This window comes from Dunckerocampus dactyliophorus, chromosome 7 (genome assembly GCF_027744805.1).
Source record: "Dunckerocampus dactyliophorus isolate RoL2022-P2 chromosome 7, RoL_Ddac_1.1, whole genome shotgun sequence".
Taxonomy (NCBI): Eukaryota; Metazoa; Chordata; class Actinopteri; order Syngnathiformes; family Syngnathidae; genus Dunckerocampus; species Dunckerocampus dactyliophorus.
In genome coordinates, this window is record NC_072825.1 from 26,837,640 (window position 1) to 26,860,384 (window position 22,745).

The 22,745-nt window shown below is 38.5% G+C and overlaps 1 long non-coding RNA gene across 1 annotated transcript; it reads left to right on the forward strand.

The window, feature by feature from the left end:
* Positions 1-4: 4 nt before the first annotated feature.
* Positions 5-21,776, forward strand: LOC129184937 (uncharacterized). The gene is made up of 3 exons (XR_008572009.1): positions 5-199; positions 2,026-2,099; positions 21,669-21,776. It is a non-coding gene; the product is annotated as an uncharacterized LOC129184937 (long non-coding RNA).
* Positions 21,777-22,745: the final 969 nt, after the last annotated feature.

Genomic DNA, 22,745 nt, shown 5'->3' on the forward strand with positions numbered 1-22,745 from the left:
GAAGTGTGGCTGCAGACTGCACAGGGCATGGAAGGTGGAGCCGTCAAGGTTTAGAGGGCGGAACCGAGAAACTTTGGACCAATCAGGAGACAAGGGTGTGGTTGAGAGGACACAGCCTAATACTTTGGGAGGTGCGCCGACTGGTGTTGACAAGGCAACAACAAGGCTGTCCGGTTTTTCAGGAAGTAGTCTGACAATTGTAAGTTAATTAATTAATTCATGAAAAATACTTTAACGCCACCTTGTTTGTTAAGTAGTGGTAGTAGTATTGGGAGAGTGAGAACACATTTTCTAACAAAAAACACCGTCTGTACCCCGGATGTAACCCTACATTAGCATACCTGTAGCTAAACAGACAGCAAAGGATGCGTTCAGGTACCAAGCAGTGGACTCAGTACTCGTGCATCATCATCCTACAGAATTTTACCAGCAGAGTTAATAAAATATTGTACTTGCTGACCTTTTACTCAACTACAAGTAAAAGGACATATATGAAAGCAAAAGTAGGAAAGTAGCTGATTTAATATACGCCGCTGGTTAGTTTTAAGGGGACTATCCTGTGTACTGGTACAAGATGTTAATTAGTCAACACGTATAGAAATAAAAGTGCAAAAATTCAGTAGCTTCCTGCAGAATTTGCCACCAAAAAGTATTAAAATATTGTACTCAGGTAGAAGTCATAGTCTAAAAGTGGATATGCTAAAAAGTTATTTATATCTCAAGAAAAAAAATACATCTCAGCCTTGTCTTATAGGTGAAAGAGAATATTATTAGTATCAACTTCTCTCTTTGCTCTTTCCCCCCCATTTTTGCTGTTGTTTTTTTCTTCTTAAATAATCTTTGTAAATGTTCTTTTCATAATATGACTTTTTCCCATAATATTTTAACTTTATTCTCACAATATTAAAACTTCTAATTTGACTAATTTTCCAAAAAATTACAATTTTGTTTTGTTTGTTTCACAAGATAACCATTAAAAATAGACAGTATATATATATATATATATGATTTTTCTTTAATATTTCAATTCTATGCTACTACTTGTAGAACATCATTATTTTTCCTCATAATATTACAAGAGTATTCTTGTAAAATTGCTACTTTTTTCTTGTTAGAATAGTGTTTTTTTTTCTTAATATTTTGACTTTAATCTAATAAAATTTAAGTTGTTTTTACATTTCTGCTGGTTTTCTTTTTAAACTTTCCAACTATTGCAACTTCTTGTATTATGACTTTATTCCTTTAATATTTTGACTTTATTCTCATAAAATTACAACTTTATACAATTTTTTCCATTTCTATTTTTGTTTTTCCCCCCTGCTGGGTTTCTTTTACATTTTCAAACTATTTAAACTTTCTTCTTGTAAATTTTCTTTTTGTAATATTATGGATTTATTCCCATAATATTTTGATTTTATTCTCATAGCATTATAACTTTTCTCAACCTAATTTAAAAAGTTTGTTTCTCATAATGTTACTAAAAATAACATATTTTTTCTTCAATATTTCAACTTTATGGTACTAAAGTGACATTATTTTTTTGTCTTAATATCTTTGACTTTAATCTTGTAAAATTACTATTGATTTTTCCTTTTTTTTTTGTTTTCTGTTATTTTTAGAATGTGCCGCGGGCCGCAAATGGCCCCTGGGCTGCACTTTAGACACCCTGCACGAGAGTAAAAAAAAGGAGCTGATTTAAAATCTAGTAAACCGGAGGGGCCTTGTGTACTGCAAATAATGAAAAGGTGGTACAATTCTCAAAGCAGGTGTTCTTTAATGATGCAAAACTTTGAATTCCATAAAGTGTAAAAAATAAAATCTTCCTGCAGAATTTACCATCAGGTGGTTGTCCTGTCCATCATTCAATGCTCCTTCCAGTTTTATTTATTTTTTTTTTACTTTTTATTTAGAAATACGTCAAATGTAGCTTAGTACACTACTTTAAAGCTGGCATTTTCAATGTGTGGCACGTCAACCTGCCCACACAGAATATAATATGGCTTGGTTTTCTTTCATTTTCTCAAGCTGCTGCACGGATCCACTGAAGCCTTGTGGTGTCGTGTGAGGCCTGTCCCACCCCTGCTTTAATGAAAACATACGTAAGTAAATAAGTACAGGTACGTTTAAAAAACATGTATTAAAAACTACAAATACACCAAAAACAGCTGCTCAATTCCAGTAAAGCGAGTAATTTGTTACCTCTGCCAAGCATGCAGTGTGGTGTGTTTGTGTTTGCTGTTGCTTTCTAGCCTTCCCACATTTATAGTGGGGACATATGTCTTTTTCATACACGTAAAAAAGCTATGATGACCTGAGTATGTGTGATGTGTTAATTCCTAGTTTGTCACACACCCCAGGGGTGGTTGTAGTGACACTAATCACTGTGCCTCCGTGGGTGTAATCCACTGGAGGTCCTCTGTAATTATTGGATTCTCCCTCTGTGCGCGTGTGTGTGTGTGTGTGTGTGTGCGTGCTTGTGGTACCACTATCACTCATCCAAGTTATATTGATAGCATTTAGTTTGTAGCCACCCCCATCCCTCCTCCTGTTGCTTTATCTGTATATTCTACAAGTATTCATGTGTGCAGACTCATTAGCTCACTTCCTGGAGATCATTAATTTCCCATGATGCCTCAGTGCTCCTGTGTGGCTAATTTGTCCCCGCTGGTATAGCAAGCGCCCCCTCAGCAAATACAGAAAAGGACCACAGTGGAGGAACTGGCACCATAAGGGGTCTTTTTCACTGTGATTGATCTGTTGGACCAGAAAAGTGCGGTACTGTGATACTGATATTTATGTGTGTCATAATAATCTCTTCTGTGTGAAAAAATGAAATATTAAATATTAAAGTCTTTGGTGTAGAGGCATGTTTTTATGCTGTGTTCCAGAGGTCGGTACTAATTTGTCAGAATGGGTATTTAAATATGCAGACTCTTACTGGGTAATGATCTGAAGCGCTAAGAGCTAATCTTGCTGGCTGTTTTTATTTTAGATGAGGATGTAGTTGGTTTTATTACTCATTTTGAAAGCCTTGAGCTCGAGCTACTTTTCTTTTTTTTTAATAGTAAAGTAGTAAACAGCTCAGCACAATCTGCTACAAGACGTTTTGACATTTTTTCCATAGGACTGAATGGAAATGAAGAGTGAAGTTAAGCCAAATGTTGTAGCCGCTTCTTCTTTGTTGGTGTTCGCAGCTATTTCTTCTTCTTCGGTCGGCGGACTGGGCATCAAAACTAGGAATCGAAATTAAAAAATGTTACCGTTAGTCCCGGTTCCCACTGATGCTTGAGACTCGATGCCCAACCCCAGTCGTGAAAAGTGGTGTCATTTAGCTTCCAGGAGCGCCGATTGAAGTGTGAAGCTATGATGCACTAAATTAGTAGCGACGTGATTGCAAAGCTGATGCCTTCGCTAATTGTCCCATTCTGGTGCGGCATTACATGTCTGTCTTTCTCTGACATTTGCCTCAACTTTTTTTTTTTTTTTTTTTTACTTCTCTCTGTAGTCCTTCCAAAATCATCTCTTTTCATCCTCCTCCCCATCCATCCATCATGTGTCCTCATTCTGGCTTTCATTGATCTTCTCATTGCCGGTCAAATATGTTTTTCATCACGTTCTGGCATGGTATCATTCAGCACACATGTTCTGTTCTGTTGGATTGGACCAGCAGTCTGATGGTGACTCATTAAAAAGGAAACTTTTATTGTTGATTTTTCTGTTTCATTTTTAGTGAAAGTGTTCCACATTTGCATTCTTGTGTTTTATGAATGTGTTCAAAAAGTCTCTAAGGGGCTGTCCACACGGCAACCTTTTCAGGTGGAAACGGTAAAGTATTTTTATCGTTTCAGCCTTTCATCCGCAAGGCAACACCGTTCTGGGTGCCTTGAAACAGTATTTTTTGCGCCTTCCAGGGTGGGAAAATTTGATCACGCTAGACAAGCTAACCACTAAGCGTTAGCGTCAGTAATTTGCTCCAGAAGGTCTGAGTCTAACCGAAATGTACGGTAACTGAATCAATTCTTCCCATAAGAAATAATGTAAATCGAATTAATCCGCTGAGGACATAGTAGACGGGAGACATAACGTCCGGTTCTGGTTGCCATTTTGTTTAGCTAGCTAATAGGATGCTAACAAGGAAGGATGTTTTGTGATTTAAAAAATACATTAAAAGAAAATGCACTTTTTTGGGAATTTCGCCCATCATCTACAATCGTTTGGTGAAACATGACTTTGTGAGACTTTGTGAGACTTTGTGAGAGCCGCCACGGACGACTACTTTTGGACAAATGAGGAACCGGAACCTTATCTTTTGAGCCTGAATATATGGAACGCATATAAAAGTGAAATAAATACAGTATGTGTTCATGTTTCACGTAAGGATTGTGAATGATGGGCAAACTACAAAAAAAGTGCAGTTTTCCTTTAAGAACACAGTTGGACTCATGCACTGTATTAATAACACAACAAGACACGCGCCATGTTTTACGCTAACCAGAGAATGCACGCAAACCGAGGCAAAATTGTGAGACAACAGCACTCTTGACTTTAACCAAAAAAACTCACCAACCGGGGAGGACGCTAACCGAGATTCCACTGTATCTGAATATTTTGACTGTCATGACTTCCAGTGGACATTGTCCTTAGATTTTTTTGGTCTTATATTGATCATCCAAAATGACTCGCAGAAGTCATGCCACGTTGTTGTAAGCCTAGACAAGACCTACAAAGCGGAAGACAATGGACCTTCTTCTACTGTTTTGGTTTGTCACGTGGCTTTGTGTGTGCACGTCTGTTTACAGCGCCACATGTTGGTGTGCCTTATTTATTACATTGTTTTCACCCAGTAGTACTTTTCCCAGGTGATGTGACTATTTTCTGGTCCGACACTGTGTGGACGCAATTTGTTTTTTTCCAGCTTGCCAAAAAAAAGCAGGAGCGTTCCCACATGGACAGGACCTAAAGGCCTAAGGGTTTCTTTTTAGCACTCAATGAGTTGTAGTTCCCAACTACTTCTGTGATTCTGAATTTTTGGACCAAAAAAAACCCAAATCTCCACAAATAGTACTACATTTGGAAGACAAGTCCTTGAACGTAGGGCCGCACCGTGGCATGTTGGCCTTACAGTCAGGAGATCGGTAAGATCTGGGTTAGAATCTCCGTTGGGCATCTCTGTGTGGAGTTTGCATGTTCTCCCCGTGCGTGCGTGGGTTTTCTCCGGGTACTCCGGTTTCCTCCCACATTCCAAAAACATGCATGTTAGGTTAATTGGAGACTCTAAATTGTCCATAGGTATGAATGTGAGTGTGAATGGTTGTTTGTCTATATGTGCCCTGCCATTGGCTGGCGGCTGGTCCAGGGCGTACCCCGCCTCTTGCCCGAAGTCAGCTGTTTTAGGCTCCAGCATACCTGCGACCCTCGTGAGGAAAGGTGGCATAGAAGATGAATGGATGGGTGGGTCCTTGAACGCACCATAGTTCTGTGTTGTGACTGGCTACGACGTGATTCCGATCCCATGTGTTCATGACTGATCTTACATTATCATTCATTAGTAGGGGCAGCCCATGAGATGAGACGATGCACGATATTGGGTTCACAAGATATTTTAGCATTACTTTTAAGAAAACTACTATGACAAAGTATAGGACTGGACAAACAGACTTTTTTATTGAACTGAGTCACAAAACAATGCAGGTACATTTTGAAATGTCTTATAACTATGCATGCGTGACCTAAGCATGAGGGTCCCTGCATTATAGCCATCGAATGTATCTTATGTATTATGTGTTGTAAAACGAAGACAGGAACAACATCAAATTAAAAGCACAAAATGAATACAGAGTCACCATCCACCACTATAAGCTTGTCTGAGTTTGTTTTTCAGAGAGATTATAGCGCCGCTGCTTGATGTGTGTGGCAACAGGCATGTGCTAGCATGAATTAACTTGAAGCTGTGCACACAACAAATATATACATTAGCACTCAATAAGATAATCAAAACTTACATCATCAAAACATTCCCACGTAGAATCAGCATTTGGGCGCAAATATGAGGTGAAAGAGAAACGGTAAAAACACAGTATAGTAGCGTGGGAGAAAGTCAGGGCCGTCGAACAAATAACATAAACATGCAAAAACTATGGGATTTGTAGATTTTATATATTTAAAAAAATAAAATAATGGCCCATATTTCCAAAATGTTTATGAATTTACATACAATTTGATGTATTTATTTACAAATGTATTTTTTATTCCAAATGTAATTTTACATTTTTTTTATCATTCGCCCCCAAATTTTCTCGTGGCCCGGTTCAGCCCCCCCCACAGACCGGTTGGGGACCCCTGGTCTATCAGACGTTTAAAATGCATGAAATGTCTGCCTATTTTGTAGGTATTATATTTTTTAGATATGATATGCCTACCTTTTATTTTGTATTCACCTGTAGACTTTTACAAGTGTACTTTGTATACATAGACAGTACCGTAATTTCCGGAGTGAAAAACAGATTTGTACATATATAAGCCACACCGGACTATAAGCCTCACATGTCCATTTTATAAAATGGCGTATTGAGGCGTGCACACGTCTGTGAGCTCTTTATTTGACAGGAGCCAATCACAAGCTACAAGGGAACTCATGACGAGCTTGTAAACGCATCGGAAATCGTAGGTCATTACTCACTACAACAGTCTGACTCATGCTGTCATCTTAGAAAGAACGCTAAAATCATCACACAGCAACTTAACACTCAGAAGCTAGGTAAGAAATATACAAGGCAAGTACCAATACGAGTTTAGAATCAAAAACAACAATTTCATTGCAATGATTCAGTCATCTGCCTGTGTCCACCAGAGGGAGCCCTCTGGAGGGAGCATGAAGTTTGTCATCCATCTGTGGACATTTTTGGACTTTCTGTCCTGCGCCTGCTTTAGGAAATGTTCGCAAGATGAAGTGGAGCGTTTGTCTTTTTATCGTGACACTTCTTCCCTCCATTGCTCTTCTTGTTCGGTGTCAGTAGCCTCTCGGTGTTGTTATCGCCTCTTATACAGGCTGACACCAAGCCAGGCGCAGGGCCACTAATCAACTGCCCACACACACACGCACTATCATTCTGCCTGTCACACACATGCATATGGCCTGGCCTCATGCTCCGTTTTTCCAATAATCCTGCTATTTCTGGCCTCTTCCCACTCTGATGGACCGCATGCGTGCATGTTTAAATGACGTGATTGCGGCACATCTTCATTCGTCTTCTACTTTTCTTCATTTCTCCTGAAAGTCCTTCATTTTGTGTCTCACGTGGACTTGACTACTTTTTGTCTGCTTGAAAAATGTTTTTTGCACTTTGATGGTGGGTGGGCTGTCCTAATGACGCTTTTGTTTAAAAAAACAAAACAAAAAACACTGCACTCTTTGGCCCTCTTCCGTAATTACGCCTCTGGACTCAAGCAGTGATGGTAAATGCTTTTCTATTCCCTTCTCTCCATCACTCTCCCTCAATTTTCATAGCGCCTCTTTTCCTCACCAAGCAAATTACATCTGGGTTGCCATAGAGACGTGTTTATTGAATGCTTTTTTTGACGCACTTTCTTACCTCGCCAACCTCCACCCCGAAGCCCAGTTCTTGCTTTTTGTGTATGTTCTGCTGTTTTATATGCACATGTGTGGATTAATGTAATCATTTCTTTTAATCTCAATTTTTTATTGTAAAAATGTAAAAAAGACTATTGTTTTTTAGAAGTGCTACATATCTGCTGTTCATTACTATTGACCGTTTAAGTAGCCCCAGGTGAATGCTAGCGAGCAATGCCATTTGGTCTTTTCTGTCTCCTGATCAGTATCGATGAGTGTCCACCGTGCTTTCTTTTCTCTTCTTTCTGTCTTTTGTGAACCATAACGTGACAAAAGATTGTTAGGCCCGCACTGAAAAGAAAAACAAATGATCAGCAGGTGGCGTATTACAATCACAAAGTGATGAAAAAAATATTTTTCAAGAATAAAGTTATAATTTTATATGGGTGTTAAAACGTGAGCTGCACAGTGGCCGAGTGGTTAGCATGTTGGCCACACAGTCCGGACATTGGGAAGATATGGGCCCGACTCTTCGCTGGGGCATTTCTATGTGGAGTTTGCATGTTCTTCCCCTGTGTGGGTTTTCTCCAGATAGTCCGGCTCCCACATTCCAAAAACATGCAGGTTAGGTTAAATGGCGACTCTAAATTGTCCATAGGTATGAATGTGAGGTTGTTTGTGTGTATCTGCCCTGCTGGCGATCAGTCCAGGGTGTACCCCGCCTCTTGCCCATACTCAGCAAGGATAGGCTCCAGCATAGCCCCGTGACACTATTGAGGACAAGCGGCATAGAAAATGGATGGATGATAAAACATCATGAGATTTCTCCTTTGGATAAAAGCTGTCTCGCGAGAACAGGGCAGATTGGGAACTATGGCGTCGCTACCATGGATGATAATACAGTAATACATATAAATGTATATAAATAGAATATTTTCATAGTTAGCACATAGAACACCTGTTTACGACCTTCTAAGTATGTTTTTTAACATTATTAAAGCCCTCTAGACATAAATAACATATATGGTCACCTTTACACTCATATTACTCAATATAGTAAACATAATATGAGAAGATAAGAAAATAATAGGTACACATCAATCTTATGAGGTCTGCTTATCATAACAAACTTTGGCCTTTTTTTTCATGAATATATTTGGACAAACCGCAAAAGAGTGAAGCCGCGGAAGTCGAAGCGCAAAGAGGCTAGGGACAACTGGATATATTTCCCCACTATATTTGAGTGGATCCTTCCCTTATCTAGACACATAATGTGTGTGATTTAAAGGTGAGTCACTGTGAGAAAGAACAAGTGGAAAATAGGTTCTGGACATTCATCCATCCTTCTTTTCCCTTCCATACATTGGCAGCATTTTCTCAGCATCACTCTCTGTGTGCTTTCTCTCTCCCTCTCCATCCATTCTCTCTGTGCAAAGTCATCCTATAAACACCCCGCCCTGAACACCTCAACAATTTATCCTCTCCTCCTCCCTCCTGTCCCATCTTCGTCCCAGATGGACACTTTGAGATGAACGAGGCTCGGGCTGTGGAATTCAGCCAGTGTTGAAGTCAGTGAAGGTTGTGTCTTGATCTCTATTTACCACAGCAACACTTCTAACTCCGCTATGCTACAGTATCTATTCAAAAGGAAGATGCAAACTTTAAGCATAAATGCTTATAAAAGCAACCAAGGAGACATGAGAGTAGTTAAGTGATAAAAGTCAGTGAAAGCACCAAAGAAAACATGCCACGTTTGAACTCCATCAATTGTGGAGACTGCCAAGGGCTCACGTATAGTCCACCTGGCTCCGAGTGAAGAGAACACCATATAAATGAATTTTTTATCCTCTTTTAGGGCCGTGTGATTGCATGTCTACCTGCACATTCAAATAAATACAGTGGAACCACAACTGTTCCCAGGCTCTGGCTGATTTTTTTGAGGGAACATTCTTTCCCGTACAAAATAATTTGGGTCAAAACTGTCACCATAATAAAACCTTTTTAAATGATATAGGCAATGTTTTAAGTCAAATTTTAGTTAAACGTTAATGACGAAGTTGATCTCTGTAAAACATAAAAACAAAACATGCTACCTTTAGCTTTGATATCAACTGCCAACGCTGACTTTGTCATTACTGTAAACCAGAGGTGTCCAAAGTGTGGTGGGGCTGTTTTTCTGTTGGCCCGGGGCACATTAAAAAAATATAATTTAATAAGATAAAAAATAAAAACAGCATACATTGGGAAAATCAGCAGTCATTTTAGAAGAATAAAGTCAAAATATTAAGAAAAAAAGTGGGAAAAGACTAACGTCGTATTATTATGACAAAAAAATCACGTAGTTTCGTAGCAAAAAGTTGAAATACACAAATATTATGTATGAAAAAGGTTATTTTTTAAAAGTTGTGATATTATGAGGAATAAACAAAACAAAATAAAATGATAGTTTTTGGAAAATTAGGTTGAGGAAAAGTGACAAATGTTATGAGAATAAAGTCAAAATATTATGAGAATTAAGTCATAATTACAAGAAGAAAGTTGAAATATTTTTTAAAAAGGCAACAGCAGAAATGGAAAACAGAGTGGTAATTTAATGAGAATAAAGTCAAAATATTAAGACAAAAAAGTCATTCTAACGAGAAAGGAGTTGCAACTTTCTGACAATAAACATGTAATATCATAATAACTAATCAGTGCCATTAATGCCGACTAAGCAGTTTAGTTCTGTTGCTACTGTGCTGTGTTGTGTTGTGTTGTAATCACCTCGCTGCTTTGCGCTTCCAATTTCATGGCTTCACTCTATAATGGTCTTTCAAACATATATTAATGAATAAATCATCGCTGTTTCGTAGTTGAATATGGCATATTATTAGTAAAAAAATATACATATTGAAGCAAATTTGACATATTTTAGCATAAACATAGCAAAATTAACTAAACTACAAACATATGGCATTCAGAAGACACATTCAAGGACATTGTGATGATATGTAGTATTCTACACTGGTCACTAGGTGTCAGTAATGTTCCTGTAATGTACCAAACTGTACCAAACCTAAGAAAAACACACATTGGCAGTACGGATGCCGCACGAAGACGTACATAGCTCATAAGTTTGTCTTGCAACCTGAAAAAAATGCAAGTTCCTGCAGAGTTTGCTTGAAAGGAAAAAAACCTCTGAGACCAGTCTACGGCTCAGCACGTCACATGTGCGGCCTCCGTGCGTTTCTTTAGCTTTTTTGCGCTTAGACTGACTGTAGGAGCCCGTACGACCAGTTGTGACCTAGGCTTAACCTGGGCTACTGTTGCCACCGTAACAACATCAGTGAGTCTATATTGTTTTATTTATGTCTTATTTTCTCTTATTATGTCTACTATATTGGGTAATAGGAGTGTAAGGGTGACTTTAGGGTTGTTATTTCATGTCAAGAGGGCTTTAATAATGATAAACAAGAGCATTTAGAAGGTCGTAAAGAGGTTTTCTATGCTCTAACAACAACGGTCTTGTCTGGAACGAATTAATTGCGATAACTTAGGGATTACTCTATACTTGTTCATAAATGACCATGTGGTCAAAGGTGGTTGTGTTTTCCTTTCCACTTTCTGATGCACTCCAAATTATTATTAAGATAAAAAAAAGTTGTTATATATAATAAGTTTTAATAAGTTAATAAGGGCTTCTCTTGGAGTTTTTCTCAGAAGGCTTTATAGGTGCAATAGGTGTTTACCATTACATGTATTCTTGACTCAGTCTTTTTATCTGTTTTTATATCTTTGGAACGCACAGAAAAAAGAAAGACATAGGTGTTCACGTCTCACATAAGGACTGTGGTTGATGGGGAAAATTCCCAAAAAAGTGCAGTTTTCCTTTAAGACTGAATGAACAGCGCCTCTGCTGGTTGCACCCAAGTAGTGCACTCAATTGTGCCTCAATTGCCTCATGTGATTAACGAACAATCACTTTCAGTAATCCATTATTTGATTTTGTGATGCTGTGATGTATTTGAGTAGTTTTAGGCCCTGGGAGGATTAGCTTTTTTAATTCAACATTCGTTGAAGGGCAATCAAAGCGGTCAGGAAATGTGCTTTGCACAAAAGTACCATTTTATATCTTCTGAAGCTTACATCCTTGCAGCATTCATAATTTACTGCATGCTTTGGAATGTTTTACATCTTCGCGTGTGTGAGCAGCAATCCGATGGACATTTGGCAGACTCAAAACAAGATAATTGTTCCCTCAGGAAACATGCCGCACCACTTCAAATTACAGCATGAGAGATCCCCCCAAAAAAGCAGATGTTTTTCTTTTCCTCCATCCATGACTTATTTTCTCCTCGTCACCAATGGTGGTTTTTTTTTTTTGGCTGCAGTTTAATCGTTGTTATTTAAACGCCTCCTCACTGTTGTTCTCGCACCACAGCCTCTGATGGGTTCACAAATGTAACACGCAAAACATTCAATTACAGAGAAAATGCGCCACTTTCTTCCAATAGTCCAACTTCATTGGCTCTAATTAACTTCACAGACATGTTAGCTTGATTGAGCGACCAAGCACAACAACAGCGACAACGAGCTCAGCCTCTCCGAAGACGATTTTATATTACTCCTGCTTCCCTCCGCTGAGACGCAACAGAATAAACTCCCACATGTTGACATGGCGGCCACTGGTATTGTGATTTGAATTATTAATTGCCAGTTATTTTCTCATCGCTGGAGGATGTGGACTCCCAGACTGCCTCGCCTTCCCCTTATCGGAGGACAGGGAGAAAGTGATATCGTCTAATGATTGTCTTGCCGCTCTGCCCTCGCCGTCTTTCAGTAAATGAGCGAAAGTGATACGGCTCTCTAATGACCGTGCGTGAATAATTGCCGTCTAAATAAAGGCTTCATTTGGTATGGCTCCCACTATCTGTGTTGTACTCTCCTCATCATTTCTTCATTAACGTATATTTTTATAACCCCTTATTTCTATCAGAGAGCAGAGGTGTTCAAACGGGTCTTTTGCGGCCCGCAGCGTGTTGTTCACTGCATGATTCTAAAAATAAAATTAAACACGGCCCGAGCGTCACAAAGGAGGACGATTGAATGTTTGACCAATAGCGCACGCCGGCCACCCTACTCAGGACAGGATCCAACAGGCCAACCGAGACCGCCTGAGAGATGTGTCTCGGTTATATGTACCAAAACACATGATATGATGTCACAAAATGCGAAACCAGGTGATTGTTAACCAAAAACTAAAAGAACGCTGAGTAAATATCTAAATAAAATAACAGTTAAATGTAAATACAATAGTTAAACACACCTGGATCTTTTCAACATCATTAAAGTTTGCTGAAGTCATCAGAAAGGCAGTCTCCTAGCAGCACAGCTATGGCTACAACAGGTGTGTCCAAAGTGCAGCCCAGGGGCTATTTGCAGCACTATGGATTTTTTGCTGGTCTGTGGCACATTCTAAAAATAAAATTCTAAATTATAAAGATTTAACAAGAAAAGTAAAAAAAAAAACACCAGCAAATTTGAAATTTGGCCCACTCATCTTTGCAGAATTGTTGTCATTCAGCCACATTGGAGGGTTTTCCAGCATGAAGCACCTTTTTAAGGTCATGCCACAGCATCTCAATAGGATTCAGGTCAGGACTTTGACTAGGCCACTCCAAACAGGTGGACTTGCTGGTGTGTTTTGGATCATTGTCCTTCTTTAGAACCCAAGTTGGTTTCAGCTTGAGGTTACCAACAGATGGCGGGACATTCCCCTTCAGGATTTTTTGGTAGACAGCAAAATTCATGGTTCCATTTATCACAGCAAGTCTTCCAGGTCCTGTAGCAGCAAAACAGCCCCAGACCATCACACTACCACCACCATATTTTATGATGTTCTTTTTATGAAATGCGGCACCAGATGTAATGGGACACACACCTCCCAAAGAGTTCGACTTTTGTCTCGTCAGACCACAGAGTATTTTCTCAAAGGTGTTGGGGATCATCAAGATGTTTTCTGGCAAAATTTTGACGAACCTTAATGTTCTTTTTGTTCAGCAGTGGTTTTGGTCTTGGAACTCTGCCATGCAGGCTGTTTTGGCCCAGTGTCTTTCTTATGGTGGAGTCATGAACACTGACCTTAACTGAGGCAAGTGAGGCCTGCGGTTCTTTGGATGTTGTTGTGGGGTCTTTTGTGACCTCTTGGATGAATCGTCGCTGCGCTCTTGGATTCATTTTGGTTGGGAAGGTTTGATGATCTGAAACATTTAATGTGACAAACACGCAAAAACATAAGAAATCACCACTGTATATAGTCTTCATTACATCTAAGCTGGTAAAATTTGTAAAATCTGTCAAAAAGTTCCTACATAAAAAAAAAAAACAAGTCATACGATATACAGTACAGTCGACCCTCGCTGCATCGCAGTTCACTCTATCACGGTTTTTCAGTAATATATTAATTAATAAATCATGCTGTTTCATGGTTGAATATGGCCTATATATTCATAAATAAAAGTTTAATATAAATTGAAAACTATCAATGTGGCCCCACAGCTGTTACATTTTTTGTATGAGGTCCTTGGAGGGAAAAAGTTTGGACACCGTGGCAAAAGACTTCTGCAAGATTTGAGTAGATTTTGATATGAAAAACAACTTTTGAAAGAAAATAATGATCTTATAATTACATTTTTCCTGTGATTTCCCACTAAATTCTTTTGAGGAAAAATTGTTGCCTTTCATCAGTAAGCGACTTGTTGCAGCACGCTTTCCTCAGCCACCTACAGGTGCATGCCAGTGTTCGTGTTCACATCCATTACACCTGCACGTATTTTCCCTCGCCGCAGATCACAGAGGAGCTCAAACTGACATCCATTTGGGCTCCACGTTTAGCTTTTATATCCTCCGCCAGAGAGGGTGGTGAGAGGAGAACCCAGGATGAAAGAGTCGCCGAGTTCCTCCCAAGAGATAAAAAGAAAAGCAGTAGGGCGAACGTGAATATTTATTGTGTCTATGAATTTGTTTTTGCTTACTGGCCTTTTTCTTTCCTGCACATTCTCCTCTCCTTCTCCACTCAGCTGAGGAGGAGTTATTAAACGCCGACATTTCCAACAAGAGGCAATAAATCAAACTAAACTAACTATCCAGGGGAAGTAAAGAAAGCGCGGGAGGGGGGTAAAGCAAAGAAATGACAAATGGAGAATGAAGAAGTCCAGGATGGGATTTGATGAACACGGCTGGGGGAAAAGGAAGAAGAAACTAATGAGAGTTTCATCAGGCTTGATTAAAGAAAAACGGGCAAGCGGCCTTTCTGGGTTAAATCACTGCATGTAAATCAGTCATTGGTCACGCTAGTGTGATTTTTGTTTAGTCCATCGATATCCAAAGTGTGGTCCGGGGGCCTTTAGTGCGCCGTGGCTGTTTTTTTTTTTATTGGCCCATGCACATTCTAAAAATAACATGTAACAAGAAAACTACAAAAAACTCAAAAACAGCAGCAAAAATGTTAAAATCAGCTGTAATTTTACAAGAATAAATTGTAAATATTAAGAGGAAAAACATTTTATTATAGTTATGAGAATAACAGTGTAATTTTATGAGGAATATTTTCATAGTGTAATAAATTGAAATATTAAAGAAAATATATATATATATATATATATATATATATATATATATATATATATATATATATATATATATATATATATATATATATATATATATATATATATATATATATATATATATATATTTAAAGCCGTAATACAGTCGTCCCTTGTTTATAGCGGTTAAGGATTCAATGTTAAGAAATTTAATATTGTCATAGTTAGAGCATAGAAAACCTGTTTATGGCATTCTAAATATGGTCCTTAACATTATTAGAGCCCTGTGAACATGAAACAACACCCCTATAGTCACCTTTACACTCCTATTATTCATTGTTTACACCCTTATGCTGCAGAGACTCGAGACAGCAGCTAGCAAGCTAGGGAGCTGACACGCTAGTGAGCAAACCAGTTAGCCTCAAATTTATTTTTTCAACATTTAAGAAGCCAAAAACTTACCACTTCCACACGGAATGGAAGGAGAACCTTTCTTCACTCTATAATGTTGGCCATACCATGGCTGACTTCATGACTTCATGCAGTGTTAAGGTAATGTAATGCAAGCTAATGTGTCAGTTCTTTGTCATTACTGCCTAGTGACCAGAGTACCACCTATCACTTGTATTTCAATATGTTTTGACTAATAACAGATCATAGTCTACCACCAAACAGCCATCATGTATTAATTCATTAATATCTGAAAAAAAAAAGGATATAGTGAGAGAGCGATATTCAAACTGCGATATTCCGAGGGATGACTCTATTACGAAAAACAAAACAATTAATACAATTTTAATTTTTGGAACATTTGTTTCCAGGAAAAGTTATGTTTCGAGAATAAAGTCCAAATATTATGGTAATAAAGTCATAATTAAGAGAAAAAAATTTACAAGAAGAAAGTTGAAATAGTTTTGGGGAAAAACCCCAGCAGAAATGGGAAAAAACAGCTTCAATTTTTACAAGAAGTGACATAAGTGAAGACATAAAAAGAAAAGATTTGTATGTTCTCTATACATGGCATTATGGATTATGGTAACTGATCTTTTCTGCAATATCTTTAGCGTGTGTAGTGTACTTTTATAGTTATTTCCCCATATCTTCACACAATAAGTTAGATATGGTAATACCAGGGAGCAAAAAATATGTTATTGTTTTACAAGTCATAATAATATGAGAAACACAAAAGAAGACAATTTAAATTTTGTGAAAATTAGATTGGGGAAAAAGTTACAATATTATGGGAATAAAGTCAAAATATTATGGGAATAACGTCATAATATTACAAGAAGAAAGATTTAAGATTTAAGCTATGTGAAGAAAGTTGAAATATTTGGGAAAAAAACCCCATCATAAATGGGGGAAAAAGTGCAAAGACCGAAGTTGATACAAATAAGAGGCCTCACCTATATCACTAAAGTGAATATACAGTACAGGCCAAAAGTTTGGACACACCGTTTTGATGACTATTTACATCGTAGACTCACAAAACTAAGAATGAACACATGTGGAATCATGTACTTCACACAAAAGTGTGAAATAACTCTAAACATGTCTTATATTTCAGACATATATTTGAAGTCTTATCAGTTTTGTTGATAGCGCTGCAAACCCTTAGTGTTCTCTCAGTGAGCTTCATGAGGTAGTTGCCTGAAATGGTTTTCACTTCACAGCTGTGCCTTGTCAGGGTTGCTTAGTAAGATTTCTTGCCTTATTAATGGGGTTGGGACCATGGGGTTGTATGGTGTGTTTCCAAACTTTTGGCCCTTATTCTTAGCATATCTACATGTGTTGCTTTGCAAACTCTTCAAGTTGCATCCTTTTATTGTTCACTATGTGGCCCTCGCTCCTTTGGACACCCGTGTTTTAGTTCAGTGGACCAACTGACTTGTCAAGGTCCTATGAGGTTTTATTTGTTTTTATTTGCATGGCTGGCCCACATCAAATGCTGACAGGCCGTAGGCTCCCCAGCCGCGTTATGGTATCTCTAGCTCGTGCAAATGTTCTACCTCTTGCAGCTTTTTGTCATTGCTTGGCTATATGTAACTATATAGTAGTGTTCCTCTCTGAGACAGTTCAAATGCCATTTAACGCTTTTATGTAAAGCCCATTTACTGTTGCTGGCAAGGAATCAGAGCCGTATAAAGAAATGTTGCCCACATGAAGCCGAGCACAACCGGAGGACGGGAAGCAGGCTGGCCTCCAACCAGGCTGCAAATGCCTTCTTTTTGTTGGACTCATGCAGTTGTGATCCTGTGTTGTCGGATCTGTCAGAAACAAAACAATAACCCTCAGTGGATGATGAACCGTTCGACCAGACGGAGCAGAACCTAGAGAAAAAAAACAAAACATTTTCCGCTAACAAGAAGAAGGAACCAAATAAAACCCTCACTTTTATTCATAACCCCACAACTTGTCAATCAAAAATATTGTTTCATGTCTTGATCACTACCTTCATGCTGTTTGGCAAATGATGTGGTATGCTTTGGTGTAACTACATTGTTTTGTTTGAGGTTTTTTTAAGTTTGTAGTGGTTTACTACAACGGGTAAAACAACAAACCTAATGGTAGCACATTAAACGCAATGTTTTGCCATCATTTCAAAGCGGTTTATGCTTACTGTAATTGCTCTAATCAAAGCCAGGACATTTATTTACCTAAATCGCAAAGAGGACGGGGCGTTAATTGGAAGCAGGCATCATTTGGAGAGAGGCTGTTATTTCCAAATGTGACAACTGATTAAATATGACAACTTAATTATTTAACTTCAATAATGATTTGGAGTGCATGAAGAAGTGGAGAGGAAAATGTATCTCTCTGTGAGCCCACGGTCATTCATTGACAGTGTTGGGCAAATGAGTTATAGTTACCAGTTACTACAGTAGTTGCTCTCCCAACAAAGTAATTCAATTAGCAATGGAATTACTCCTTCATAAATGTAAATATTTACCAGGGAACGTCATGATTGCATTACTTTTTTGAAAATACTTCAAATATGTAAAATAATTGGGATTTAGCTTTGTAGTGGGTTAGCTGTTGGGAGACGTTTCATGAAATTAAGGTTGAGGGCTGAGCTCATGACTTGCAATTCTCTACCAGAACTCTAGGGGGCAGTGTTTACCTGAGCGTGAGCAACCACAACTTTTGTTGCCTAGCAACCTGTGTATTAGTTGTGAACAATGGCGACTGAAGCCACATCCGGATATAAATATCAGTGCATAATAACGTGCCACATTTCACCATCAGCAAGTATATTGTACAACACAGCAGCAACAGAACCAATGTTGTAATAGCACTAAGGAGCAACCTGCTCAGCCAGCCTTAATAGCGCTGCTGAGCAGGGTTGCTACGAACCATTATTTTCTTAGTTGATTAACCTGAAGCTTGTTGTTTCGATGAATCAAGTAGTCGGTTAGGGCCTCGACGGAACAAATCAATGTTATCCAAAAGCAAACAGTTGGTTTTGTCCTTAATATATTGGAAAAGAGGCCAAAATGTTTTCACTGTTTTCCACAGTCAAAGCTGATGTGTGTGAATATCTTGTTTTGTCTAAAACACAAAGAGAATAGGTCTGCTTTCATGGATTACTGAGGAAAATACAAAATATTCACATTTGAAAGGCTGAAATCAGTGCATATTTACATTTTTAAATCAAAAAACGATTAATGAAAAGAAAAGTCAAAATCTTAAGAAAAAAAGGGGCAATTTTACAAGAATAAACTTAGAAAGCCTGAGATAAGCTGAGAAAGCCTATTATTAGTATCAACTTTGCTCTTTTTTTCCTCACTTTTGCTGCTTTTTTAATTTAGTGTATTTATTTTATTTTCCAAATGTTTTCCAAATAATTTTCATCTTTTTAAATGTTCTTCCTGTAATATTATGACTTAGTTCTCATAATATTTTGGCTTTATTCCCATAAAATTATAACATTTTTGTAATATTATGACTTTTTTAATGAATTTTTTTTAATATTTGAACTTTACACCAGTAAAATTACTCATAATATTACAAGTTTATTCTTGCAAAATTGCGACTTTTTTTTCATTAGAACTTTTTTCCCTTAATATTTTAGCTTTATACTTTTAAAATTACAACTTTATTTGTTGTTTTGTTTGTTTTCAGATTACAACTTTAAAAAAAAATGTCTTTTTCATTTATGATCTCAACTATAATACACTCCTGATCAAAATCTTAAGAGCAGTTGAAAAATTGCTAGGATTTGCATTTTGCACATTTGGATCTTAATGAGGTTTTAAGTAGAGCTACAATATGCAAAAACAAGAAAGGGGAGTGAGACAAAAAGCACTTTGAAAAAGTCATTTATTGAAAAGAACAATTACACTGAAATAGGCTGTTTATCAGCTGGTCAAAAGTTTAAGACCATCTCTCAAAAAATAACAAAAAACTCCAAACCAGAACAAAAAATGTTCTCAGTAGGACTCAGTAATGAGTAGCTCCACCGTTCTTGTTAATCACTTCAAAAATGGGTTTGTGCATGCTTGATGCGAGTGTTTCCAGGAGGCTAGTGGGAACATTGCTCCAAGTGGTGAAGATGGCTTCACCAAGGGCATCAACTGTCTGGAACTGATGGCCATTTTTATAAACTTCCCTTGCCATCCATCCCCAATTGTTCTCTATGGGATTTAAATGAGGGGAACATGCAGGATGGTCCAAAAGAGTGATGTTATTCTCCCTGAAGAAGTCCTTGGTCAAGCGAGCATTGTGAACTGCAGCGTTGTCCTGTTGAAAAACCAGCTGTTACCACACAGACGAGGGCCCTCAGTCATGAGGGATGCCCGCTGCAACATCTGCACGTAAGCAGCCGCCGTTTGACGACCCTGCACCACCTGAAGCTCCAGTGTACCACTGAATGATAAAGCACCCCAGACCATGATGGACCCCCCTCCACTGTGCCGGGTAGAAAACATCTCAGGTGGGATCTCCTTGTCGTGCCAGTAACGTTGGAAGCCATCTGGACCGTCAAGGTTATATTTTTTCTCATCAGAGAATAAAACTTTTTTCCACCTTTCAACGTCCCATGTTTGATGCTCCCTGGCAAAGTCTAAACAGGCAGTTTGGTGGCGTTGAAGGAGACGAGGTCTTTGAATTCCTTTTTTGTTTTTTACACCCTTTTCCCGCAGATGCCGTCTGATGGTTATTGCGCTGCAGTCGGCACCAGTCAGGGCCTTCATGTGGGTGGAAGACCGCCCTGTGTCTTGATGGACAGCCAATTGGATCCCCTGGTCAGCGCAGGTGTGATTTTTTTGGGTCTACCGCTTGACTTTTTTGTTCCATGATTTTTTGTTCCTGATTTCCTGCACCCAACCTCAGCAGCAATGGCACGCTGCGAGAGGCCTTGCTTATGCAGCTCCACAATCCAACTACGTTCAAAATCAGGAGGGCATGACAGTGTGAATGCCTGACAGAAAATAAAAATTTTGAGCAGATTTTGGCTTTTATAGCCTGTGGTCTTAAACTTTTGATCAGCTGATAAACAGCCTATTTCAGTTTAATTGTTGTTTTCAATAAATTACTTTTTCGCTTCTTGTTTTTGCATATTGTAGCTCTACTTAAAACCTCATTAAGATCCAAATGTTCAAAATGCAAATTCTAGCAATTTTTCAACTGGTCTTACAGTCATTACACCGTTATTCTCATAAAATTACAACTTTGTACAACTTTTTAAAATAATTCAACTGTAGTCTTGTAAAATTACTGCTGATTTTTCCATCTTTGCTCTTTAAAAAAAAATTGTTTTTTTTTTGTTTTCTTGTTAAATTCTATTTTTACAATGTGCCGAGGGCCAATAAAAAAAAAAAAAAACAGCCGCGAGCAACAAATGGCCCCCTGGCCACACTTTGGGCACCCCTGGTGTATATCCTTGTAGAAGTTTACAATGTCCAATCCCAAAGTGTTTCATTTAAAAGTAAACAAACAACATGGCTGCCAACTATAATAAATGTGATGCGCATTTTTAGTTTTCTTGTAAAATTCAATTTTTAGAATGTGCTGCGGGCCAATAAAACAACAGCCACAGGCCTTAAATGTGTCCCACACCGCACTTTGGACACCCTTGTCCTACTACTTTCTCTCAACATGATTGCCAAGTAAAAGCTGGTCAAGACAACAAAACTATGGTGGCCTAAGACTTTTGCACGGCACCATCCATCCTTTTATGTGTCGTATGTGCATAGGTGGAGCTCAATGAGAGGATGCAAACGGCCTGTCTTACATTTATGAATGAACTTCATTGATCACCATGCTGAAAGTGCTCACTCACAATAGGATGAGAGCATTAGCTATTCCGACACTAATTGCATCACGTTCTACATTTCCTGAAGGATTAGCTCAGGCTGAGAGACTCTCACGCGTGCTGTGTGTGTGTTGCGTGTCTGCGTTCTGTGTACTCACTGGCACAGAGAACCGACCTATCAATTATTCATCTTGTGTGCCGCTCAATCAGATACTTAGGAATCCATTTCTCCCACCCCCACCGCTTTTCTCACCTGCAGGGATTACAGGACCATGCAGCCGCCGCCACGGCATGGCCACCGGGAATTCTGCAAAGGGATCAGGATCAAGAGAGCACAGGTGTTGCTACCTGCGACAGTGTGACTAGGTAGGGTGCAGTATTGTTCCATAGAATCTAAAGATGTAGCTCGTGTTGCTTCTGAAAGCAAGTGCAGCGCTTTTCATGTGAAAAAAAAAAATCTTTCAAGAAACCGCTTGATACTTTGAGAAATATTTGTTGTGTTGCCAAGAGTTGACTGAGATTGATGCTAGAAGAGAATATGGTAAACATTAGCCAAGCTTACATCCACAGAGGACAAAATCTTCCTGCCAGCAACTCTAAAGCACATGCATTCATATTTATTTGTACTTGTGTAATGAGAAAAAGAAAGAACTGATGCACATTGTAATATAAAATTAGAAGCGTAGTGTTTCATAGCCACAATGGGTTTTTTTGTAATACACTCTTGATCAAAATTTTAAGAGCAGTTGAAAAATTGCAAGAATTTACATTTTGCACTGTTGGATCTAAAGGAGGTTCTAAGTAGAACTTCAAAATGCAACAAGAAGAAATGGAAGGGAGACAAAAATATATTTAGAGTAAGCAAATTAATGCAAACAAGCATTAAAGTGAAATAGGCTCATCAAAAGTTCAAGAGCACAACCTTTAAATCCAAAATTTTGCCAGTAATTTGGACTGAATGTCATTTTCTGTCAGGTATTCACACTGTCATGTTCTTTTAATGGCAAAGGCAAAAACACTTTCTCTCTTTGAACGTGGTGGGATTGTTGAGCTGCATAAGCAAGGCCTCTCGCTGACCCCAAAAATGTCACCGGCCCTCAGCCGAAGGATCCAACTGGCTGTTCATCAAGACACGGGACCATCCTAGTCCCAAATGAAGTGGTGCTGAGTGTGGTCCAATAACCATCAGACAGCATGTGCGAGAGAAAGCTTTTAAGAAGAAAAAAAACATCTTCAAAGACTTTGTCTCCTTCAATGCCGCAAAATTGCCAGTTTGGAATTTGCACAGTTTGAGAGCACCAAACATGAGACATTGAAAGGAGGAAGAAAGTTTTAT